This window comes from Macrotis lagotis, chromosome 5 (assembly GCF_037893015.1).
Source record: "Macrotis lagotis isolate mMagLag1 chromosome 5, bilby.v1.9.chrom.fasta, whole genome shotgun sequence".
NCBI classification, from domain to species: Eukaryota; Metazoa; Chordata; class Mammalia; order Peramelemorphia; family Peramelidae; genus Macrotis; species Macrotis lagotis.
The window spans coordinates 256,027,793-256,038,348 of record NC_133662.1 but is presented as its reverse complement, the minus strand read 5'-3'; positions in this window follow the sequence as shown (position 1 = coordinate 256,038,348).

Sequence of the window (10,556 nt, the reverse complement as noted above, 5' to 3'; positions counted from 1 at the left end):
CCCCCAAGAAGTTCTCTAAGACTACAAGTTGTAAAGTGGACACTGGCCTACATTGATAGAGTGATTTTCCTCTTAGAGACTTTCTTTCTTTCTTTGTTTTCTAACTGCATGCAATGATAGTTTTTACCAATCCTTTTTTTTGCAGTTTTGAGTTTTACATTTTTTTTCTCCCTCCCCCTGACTGAAAGCAATCTGATATAGGTTCTACATTGATAACCATGCTAAATATAGATCAATATGATCGTGCTGTGAAAGAAGAATCAGATCCAAACAGAAGAAAGAAAACATTAGAGAGAAAAAATAACATAATACATAAGACAACTTAAAAAATTGAAGATAATAAGTGCTGATATGCATTTCAATTCCACAGTTCCTTCTCTGAATATAGATGGTGCTTTTTTGTCCCAAGTCTTTTAAAATTGTCATTGATTATTGTCCTGCTGAACACAGCAAGTCCATCATAAGTGACATCACCCCATGTTGTTATGAGGATGGACAATGTTCTTCTGGTTCTGCTCCTTTCATTCAACATCAATTTCATGCCAGTCTTGCCAGGCTTTTCTGAAATCCCATCTCTCATGATTTCTTATAGAATAATAGAATTCCATCACATACATGTACCACAACTTGTTCAGCCATTCCCCAATGGATGGGCATCCCCTCAATTTCCAATTCTTTGCACCCACAAAAAGAGCTGCTATGAATATTTGTGTACATGTGGAAATTTTACCCTTTTTATGATCTCTTTAGGATATAGATGCAGTAGTGGTATTGCTGGATCTAAGGGGATGTACAATTTTATTGCACCACAATGAAATAAATAAGGAATAAACAAGAAAAAACTACATAGGTTTCTCTTCCTCATTGCCTACCAGATCAAGTTCAAACTTTGGCATTCAAGGACTTCTTTGGGGCCTGCAGACTTTGCTGCTGACATATCCTAAGGGGGAAAAGGGAAGGACTCAGGGGCTGCAGTCAGCAGTGCAGATTTTGTGACACAGGTCTGTCCTAGATATTATGTGCCTATCACCTTTGAGAGTCCGGCAACAATCCAATACAACTGACTGTCCCCCAGGTCCCTAAAGAATACCCACAGCACAAAATATATATTCATATACAACAAGAAAGAGCCCCAGATAGATATAAATTCTATAGTTGCCCTGATCTTCCCAAATGTCCTTTGTCTTCCCTTTAACACTGGCCTTGCTCCCCCCAACTTTGATGGCCTAGTTACAGGTAGGCCTAGCATGGAATAGGAAGTAGCGCATTCCTCAGAACTACAGCCTCCAAGTGCTCGCTTCCTACCTCAATTACATTGCTCTGGTGCAACTTTATTTGCCTGTCCATCAGGGAAGATCTGGAGACTGAGATGGGCTTCACAGACTCTCCTGTTAGTTCATTGGTTTGTTGACTTGGTTTCTAGCAGAATCTCTAAAATGGTTTCAGAATCATAGGATTTCAATCAAAGAACATGAAGCAGGAATTATAAGGAATTTTCTAATCTTAATGTCTGGGACTAAGGATTTGAATTAAACCCAGACAGTGGCAGTCAAAAGAAAGGAAAAATTTCAATTGGCTTTGCTTAGCTAGGTGTGATGTCTTATAGCTTCAGCAATGGAATAAAGAAGCTGCCAACCTACTGTTTTCAAGGAGAGGCTTTCTAGTCATTGCATTCCAGGGAGTGGGAGCTGAAACCCAAAAGATAGCAGCAGAGCAGAGTGACAATCGAAAAATCAGTGGAAATTTCTAGCCAATTCAACATTATACCAGTTCAAAGCCTGAAGACCTACCAGAAATGGTGTACCTAAGAGAGGCAGTGCATCCATTAGAAAGTAAGGCTAGGGGCAGCTAGGTGGCACAGTGGATAGAGCACTGGCCCTGGAGTCAGGAGGACTTGAGTTCAAATCTGTCCTCAGACACTTAATAATTACCTAGCTGTGTGGCCGTGGGCAAGCTACTTAACCCCATTGCCTTGCAAACCCCCCCCCCCAAAAAAAAGGATAAAATGCACAGGAGAGAACAACAGAGAATAGAACTGTGATATCACCAGAGGACATTAGCAGCTCTACAATGACAGAAGAATGATTTGCCACAATCACAATAATAACATAGTTATATATATTTCTGTTATATGACCCTTCAAAGATGTTCTCTATTGTGTGTTTTACCTCTATGTGTATGTCTTTTATGTGTTTTCCCCAGTTACATGTATTCTCTTTGAGTATATCTTACCCCTGCTGATAGAGTTACCTGTGGGAGGGATTTTTCCCATGCTATTAAATTAAATGAACTTTGGTTTGAATTGATGTGTCTTCTGGCAAGATGAGCAAAGTAAACATATTATTTTGAGTAGGTATTGGCCCACAGAGCTCTTTGAAAGCGAGGTAGATTTTCCACAGGGCCCATATGTGAGGGGTCCCCAATGCACACAATTCTTGGACTCAGATAGTCCTCATAAAGCTGTAAGGCAAATAATACAAGTATTATTACTCTTGCATCATACCTGAAGAAAGCATAAGTTAGAGAAGAAAAGAAACTGGTTTACCACTACCCAGTTAATATATATCAGAGCCAGGACTTACACGCAGTGGGCTAGTCACTTGCATGCTCTCAGCTGGTTCTCTTTTGCACATGGTTTTAAGATGACTGTATGGGATCACAGGCAGGGATCATTGACAAGAATGACAATAAATATTTGAAAATACAAATAAAAGTCAAAAGTATGAAATTTCTAGTATTGGAACACCTTGAAGGTTTGTGGGTTTGGTTCCAGACCACCACACTAAAGTAAATATCATGATAATGGGGGTCACATGGGTTTTTTTTATTTCGCAGCACATATAAAAGTTATGCTTTCATTATATTGTAGTCTATTAAGTTTACAATATATTCTACTGTGCCTAAAATACAATGTGTATGTCTTAATTTAAAAATACTTTATTGCTAAAAATACTAAACCATCATTTAAGCCTTCAGTGAATCATCATCCCATTGATCAGAGTGGTGGTTGCTAGAAGGTTGAGGTGGGCTTTTCCCTTCACTTGAACACTTAGAGGCCATTGTAAGGGCATTAACTGGCTTCATTTCAATAGCATTGTGTCTCTGGGAATAGGGAAGACTTTGGAAAAAGAGAAAATGTTGAGCAACGGCAAGTCAATGGGGAAATCACAACACACTCTACATTCATCAGATAAGTTTTCCATTTTATATGGCTGGGGTTCATGGAATCTCAAACAATTATAATAGTTTCACTGATCACAGATCACCCTCACAGACATAATAATGGAAAAAATTGAAATATTGCAAGAATCACCAAAATGTGACACAGAGACATGAGGGGATCACATGCTATAGGAAAAATATCATTGATAGTCTTGCTCAATGCAAGATTGCAACAAACCTTCAATTTGTAAAAAATGCAATATCTCCAAGAATAGGGGGAAAATTGGAAAACTCAAAATAAATAAAATCTTTTTAAAAATGCAATTTTTGTGAAGTAAAGCATAATGAAATTAGATGTGCTTGTACATGTAATTTAAGGCCTCCATTTCTCCTCATAATTTTCATAAGATGAAAATAAATATTTTGAATTACCCCCAACCTACAGAGAGAGAAATCAAGGCACAGAGTAGGAAAGAGACGTATATGATACCATCTAATGAGTCAATGGCAAAACCAGAGGACTGAATCCTAAACATCTTTTTCCCTGGATTCCTAAATCTCTTTCTCCATCAGCTGTCCTATCAGATATCTTTGTGTGCACACTGAAGTCCCAAAAGGAAAACAATAAAGGCAGTTGAGGAAAGTGAATGCCCGACAGATACAGAGGAATAACTAATTCCCTTTCACCTTGAAAGCAGCAGCATCCGTGAGTAATGAAGCCAGGTATAAACTATTACCCTCCTTCCTCATCATCTGTGGGCACAGGCCGTGTTATTTTACTGCCTAAATATTTCACTTGGATTTGGTGATTCAGGAGGCAAGGGCACAGAACTCATCACCTGCTTTTGACCTCGTTTAGCTTCCTTCCTTTTTAAATTTCAAATCAGCACAAGTTTTAGAGGGTATTTTGGGAGAGATTTGGAAATATTAGAAATAAATTAGGAAAAGGAGAGCAAAGTCTCTTATAAAACACCACACAACAATGTGATCTAAGCATAAACATGTCAGAAATAGCCAGAATGAAGTCTGTCTCCCAATTATTGCTGGACTTGAGAAGAAAAGAGGACCAGAAGAGCTATCATCTAATCCATCTCTCTCATTACAGATGAGCAAACTGAGACCCAGAGAAAAGGTGTGACTCACCTAAGGTCACACAGCTAGCTAATGGCAGAGTCAGGAATCAGATCTCTATCTTCCCTTCTAGGCTAATAGTTTTCATATGACCTCAGAAGCCAACTAACCCAATGTGCACCTGAGGGAGGCTCCCCTTCACAACACCTCAAACAAAGGGTCATCATCCATCATTTCCTTGATGATCTCAGTTTTGGACAGCTCTACCTCTATCTCTAAGGGTTTTTTTTCTGACACCAGGTTTAAATATACCCTTTGTTACTGGTTCTGTCCCATGAGGCCAAGAGGAATGAGTCTATACCATCTTCCATAGACACCATTCAAATACTTAGAGACAGCCACCATATCTCATCTGAGTCTTCTCTTCTTCAGGCTGACCATTCTCTGCTTCTTTGTACCTCATTTCATAGGGACTTATCCCATACCGGTCTTTCTCCTCTGGTTGCCCCCCCACATTGTCAATGTCCTGAAAATGTGGTATTCATAACAGATCATGATGCAATATTGGATTCCTTAGTAATCAAATAAAAAATTTATCTGTGTTTGATAGCCTTGAATTCAAGGCTGTCTCCAGTCATTCTGATTCCTATCTGGTCCCTAGACCAGAGGCCAAAGTGAAGTTGGTGACTTAGCACAGCCCCCTCACTCAAATGCAATTCACTTGCTTGGCATGACATCACCTCTCTGAGGTCATGGTCTTCCTTGAGAATGAAGGACAAACATCACAATAAAGATAACTGCATTTTATGTTACATTTTAAAACTGGCAAATCACTTTATCCAGAGAATAATGATAAGCACAGAATCTCAGAACTGGAAGGGACTTGGCAGTGATGTAGTTCCAACTCCTACCACCACCACCCAAAACCATCCGTGCAATCTGCCCTACAAGGGATTATCTAGCCACTGGAGGAACCCATTCCTCCCCAGACAGCCCATTCCATTTTTGGATAGCCCTGACTGTCAGGAAGCCTTTCCTAAAATGGAGCTCAAACTTGCCTCTTTACAATTTCTGCCCTTTGCTCTTCCTCTGAAACCAACAGGATAGAACTAACTTTTCTTCATATGTCAGTCCTTCAAATGTTTGAGGATGGCTATCTTTTTCTGCCTGAGTCTTCTCTTCTTTGGTCCCAGTTCTTTCAATATATCTTCCCAGAGCATGGACTTGAGGCTCCCTATTGTTCTGTTCTCCATTTATCAGTGGCCATTTCACTAGATATACCAGAGATGATTATCCCCATTTTAGAGATGTGGAAACTGAGGCTCACAAAGGTAAAGTGACTTGTGTGGGAAAACAGAGTTAATGAGTCTCTGAGATGGACTTTGAACCCAGTTCTTCCTGAATCCAAAACTAGCACTCTACCCAGTAAGTGCTTACGTGAACTAGACATTGGGCTGAGCCTGGGGTTTCAAAGAAAGGAAAAAACTGACGATGCTACCCCCAAAGAACTCAAATTCTTATAGGAAGAAACTACACGCAAATAACTATTTACTTACAAGTGAAAATAGAAGATGGGGAAAGTGCTAGCATGGGACATGAAGGGGTAGATGGGATAGAGTAGGAAAGGCCACTGGCAGAAGGTGAAATTGCATCTGGTTCTTGAAAGACGCCAGGGAAGCCAAGAAATAGAGGTGAAAAGGCAAAGAACTGTAGGCATGGGGTAGAGCTAGTTCAAAGGTAGAGATTGAAGGGGAAGTATCAGGTGCAGACTTGTGTAGCTAGACCATAGAGCACGTAGAGGAGAGTGAAGTCTAAGAAGACTAACAGATTTAAAGGAGGCCAAACCATAAAGGGGCCAAAGAGAACTTTGATTCTACAGGAGGAGTTGGCATGATCCAACCTGTGCTTCATTCACCAAGGCAGATTGATTTTGCCAGGGCTACTGTTTTTGACACATCTTTCAAATATTCTACAGTTCTATCTACCCACCTATTTTTCTTTACCTAAACCCACTGTTCTACAAGGTTGGCCTTGTGGACCCTCATTCACCTTTGATTATAGTTCCCCTTTCTGGGATGACTTCCCCATTCCTATTTCACTTTATCAAATGGGGTCATTCCTTCGGGGCCTGGCTCTATCAATCAATAAGAATTGTTTAAGCAACCATTAAGCAAGTACAGGCAGGACACTGTCCCAATTGGCCTGTGCCATGGTAGAGGAAAGAACAAAGGGTAAGACCCAGGTCCTGAAAATTAGGAGCAAAGCACCCAGCTCTTGCAGAAAGCTTAGAAAACATAAACAATTTTCTCAAGAGACATCAACATCCTAGACTGGTACGGTAACTTGCCCAGTCTTACGAAATGTTTAGCAAATGACTATAGCCTAGTCAATAGGAAGCCTAAGACGATGCTCACTGAGTATAGACATGCATGAACAAAGGATCAATTGCCTAATCAGAATATATTAAATATCAACTATATACCACTATATATGCTTCTCTATAGGCAAAAGGATACAAGGTTCTTGGGGTGTTTTGCAGTCATTTCTGTCATGTTCCCTCTTGGGGACCCATTCAGGATCTTCTTGGCACAAGTACTACAGTGGTTTGCCATAGCCTTTTCCTGTTCATTTTACAGATGAGGAAACTAAGGCAAATAGGATGAAATGACTTGCCCAGCTTCACACAGCTAGTAAGTATCTGAGGCAGACGAGTCCTTCCCCATACCAGCTAGTTACCCTGATACAAGGTGCGGGGTATTTGGATAAGCTCTTTATCTCTGCTGCTAGACATCAGACAAAGTGGGAAAATTAAATAGCTCCCTTAGGGAGTTTACAATCTTATAATAACTAGCTTTATAAAAAGGACTTTAAGGTTTGCAAAGTACCTGGCATGTATTAGTTCATTGGATCCTCCCAGTAACAACTCCAGGAGGTAGCAGCTCCTATTATTCCCATTTTATAGATGAGAAAGCCGAGTCTGAGAAGAGGTTAAAGGACTTGCCTAGACTCACATAGCTACAAAGTATAGAGGCAAGATTTGAATTCAGGTCTTCCAGCTGTGCTCCATCTATTGAACCCTCTAGCCACTTTACTAGTTAGGGGAAACTATTCATGCCTACATAGTTATATGCAAAGTAAAGATAGTACGATTGATAGGAGTCACCAGCCCCCCCTCCCCAGGGGCATCAGGAAAGGCCTCCTAGAAGGTGGTATGCTTGAGCTAAGATAAGAGAGGAATTCTAAAAAAGGGAGAGAAGAAAAGGTTCCATATTTCAGGTGTAGGGGACTGGCTAAGCAAAGGCACTGAAGTAGCCCTTAGGAGAAATAGTAAAAAGACCAGTTTGACTGGACCATCATTTACATAAAATAGGGAGGAGTTGGAGTGGGGTCAAGACCTATCCATGCCAGCCAGAAGAGTTTCTATTTGATGCTAGAAGCTCCTGGAGTTTATTGACCAAAGAATGACATGGCCAACCCCAAACTTTTGGACTGGAGTGGGGAGGGACTTCAAATTGGAGGGAAGCTTCAAGGCCACCCAATCCATTTACTTTACAAATGAGCTCAGAGAAATCAAGGGACTTGTCCAAATTGCTTAATGATGTCAAAGGAAGGAGCAGAACTAAAATTTGAAACCAGCTTCTCTGACTAGGGAAGGTAGAGGTCTTCACCTGCAGCCCATCCCAAATTTATTTGGAATAGCCTTGAATGGAAGGACACCCCACCCTAAAGGGGGTTATTTCCCTCTCCCTTAACTTCCTGAATCTCCTGAACCTCACTGAACATTTCTGAATCTCGGGATTTTCCCCTAAAGAGTGAGGGGGTTATACTCAGCTGCAGGACTCCAGTCTTCAGTCATCTCACCTTTCACAGACCTTGTCATTTCCACTAGTGGATATGGCTCTATATTTGTTGCTCTCATGTTGCATAGGGTGCATCCTGTTTCCCCAGAAAACTTTGTGAAAGCAAAGTCATCGTCATCATCATCATCATCATCACCACCACTAACAATTGCAAGTTAGTAGGTCACTAGATTAAAACCAAGTAGGAATTGTGATGTAATAAGATCCCTTGTATCTGGAGTTAAAGGATATAGGCTCAAATCTCACCTCTGATATGTATTACCTGGGTGACCTCAGATAAGTCATTTTCCCTCTCTGGCCCTCAGTTTTCTAATCTGTAAAGTGAGACAGCTGAACTGAGGATTTGTTTCCATCTCCAGATCAATAATCCTTTGATGGAATTTTGTTCACAGATCAAAGGATCAGGGATTTAGAGGTAGGAAAGGGATTCCTCCAACCCACTCATTTTACTTTTGAGGAAACTGAGTTCCAGAGTAGTAAAGTCAAGCCCAGTGAGACCCAAGATCATACAGGTAGCATGTGGGAGAGTTGGGATTCTCTGATTCCAAATCAGGTGCACTTTCTGGGGGCACCATGCATATCCTTGCAACTGAAGGCCCTCCAAAGAACCTTAATTCACCTCATTCTATTTCATTTTCCATAAAATAGGGGTGTCAATCTATATTCTCTCCTTCCTTTCCTTATCAAAGGAGGTCAGGTTGTGGGAGACTAGATTGTCCTCAAAGTTCTTGAAGATGAGAACAAAGACCCTCCAGCCCTGCTCAACTTAGACTTTCGAAAACCTACCACTGGGTTGCTTCATTCTTTGTTGTTGCATTACTAGCACCTCCCAAAGTGCTTGGAAAGTTCCTGGGAAACATTTGTTGACTGACTGCCTGTTTCTTAGACATAGTCAGTAAAAAAGATAGAGAGATAAGATAGGAATTCCTTTCCCTTCCCCTTCTGTTTTCCCACACCAGACCTTTGAAAGTCATTTGTCTCCTGCTTCAGCCATACTACTCCCCATGCTTCTTCTTCAATCCAATGAGAGTTGGACCCTCAGAATGGGGCAAATTGCACTGGTCATGGAAATCCCCATGGGCTTGTGAACCCCTTTGGTTTTGGTCTAACTTGAGTAAGATCTGTGCCACCCAAGTTGAATTCAGAAATAGTGACTGAGCCTTAGGCTTCTATGCTCAGAGACACCAGCCAGGCATATAATCAGACAGCTTTATATGGTAATTGAGACTCACCTATTATATTTTGAGAATTCTGAACCTCAGTTCTTTTTGGTCTCCAGCTTCTCTGGTCTTTTTCCTTATTAACTAACCCCTCCTTTATTCAAACTAATTGGGGGGGGGGGGAACCTAGCAAGTCAGAGCTTGGTTTAGTGAAGTGCAGAACTGAGAAACCTGGCTCTGGAATTTACTGTGTGACCCTGGGAAATCTATTTAACCTTTCTGAGCCCAGCCTATAAAATAGAGATAATAACACTTGCATGCCCTACCTCAAAGGACGGTTGGGGGCAAAGTGCTCTGTAAATCTTAACATTTTATAAAGATGTGAACTGTTATTATGGAAATGCCATTTTCTGTATTCCCTTCAGATAATACAGCAATTAAAATAAGTGCTAATAAGTGTCTCCCATCATTTAATAATGGAGAACATTAGGGCCATATGATATCAGATCCCTCTTCCCAGTTCCATAGTTTAAATCACCATTATCTGCCATCTTTTTTAGGGCAATCGAAAAGGATGAGATAGTCCTTCCTGACAACATCAAATCCTATATGTTCTTCATCTTCTGTCCTTCCATCTCCAAGAGATCACTCATCATCCCCTCCACCTTCTTAATTTTTTTTAATATTTTTTTTTCACAAGGCAGTCAGGGTGAAATGACTTGTCCAGGATCACATAGCCAGTAAGCGTCAAGGATCTGAGGTCGGATTAGAACTCAGGTCCTTCTGATTCCAGAGCTGATGCTCTATTACGCCACTTTGCTGCCCATTCTACCCTTAATTTTCAATCTCTTCTTATCCATTAACCCTTTTCCTGCTACCTACAAATGTTCCCAGCTTTTCCACTCTCTTGATCCTACATCCCCTCAAGTTATTCTCCCATACTTTTCCTCCTTTTCACAAAGTCCTAATACATAAGACAGGATGACAGGATGGTTTTGAAGAAACCGGGGAAGACTTGAATGAACTCACTAGAATCAGGAAAACAATTTATATACTAACATTTCTTAGAAAAGCAACTTTGAAAGAATTAAGAGCTTTGGTCAATTCAAGGGCCAATTACAATTTTGGAGGAAGGAAGGAAGGAAGGAAGGAAGGAAGGAAGGAAGGAAGGAAGGAAGGAAGGAAGGAAGGAAGGAAGGGAGGGAGGAAGGAAGGAAGGAAGGAAGGAAGGGAGGGAGGGAGGAGGGAGGGAGGAAGGATTTATTAAGTCTCTACTATGTGTTAACCACTTTACAAATGTTAT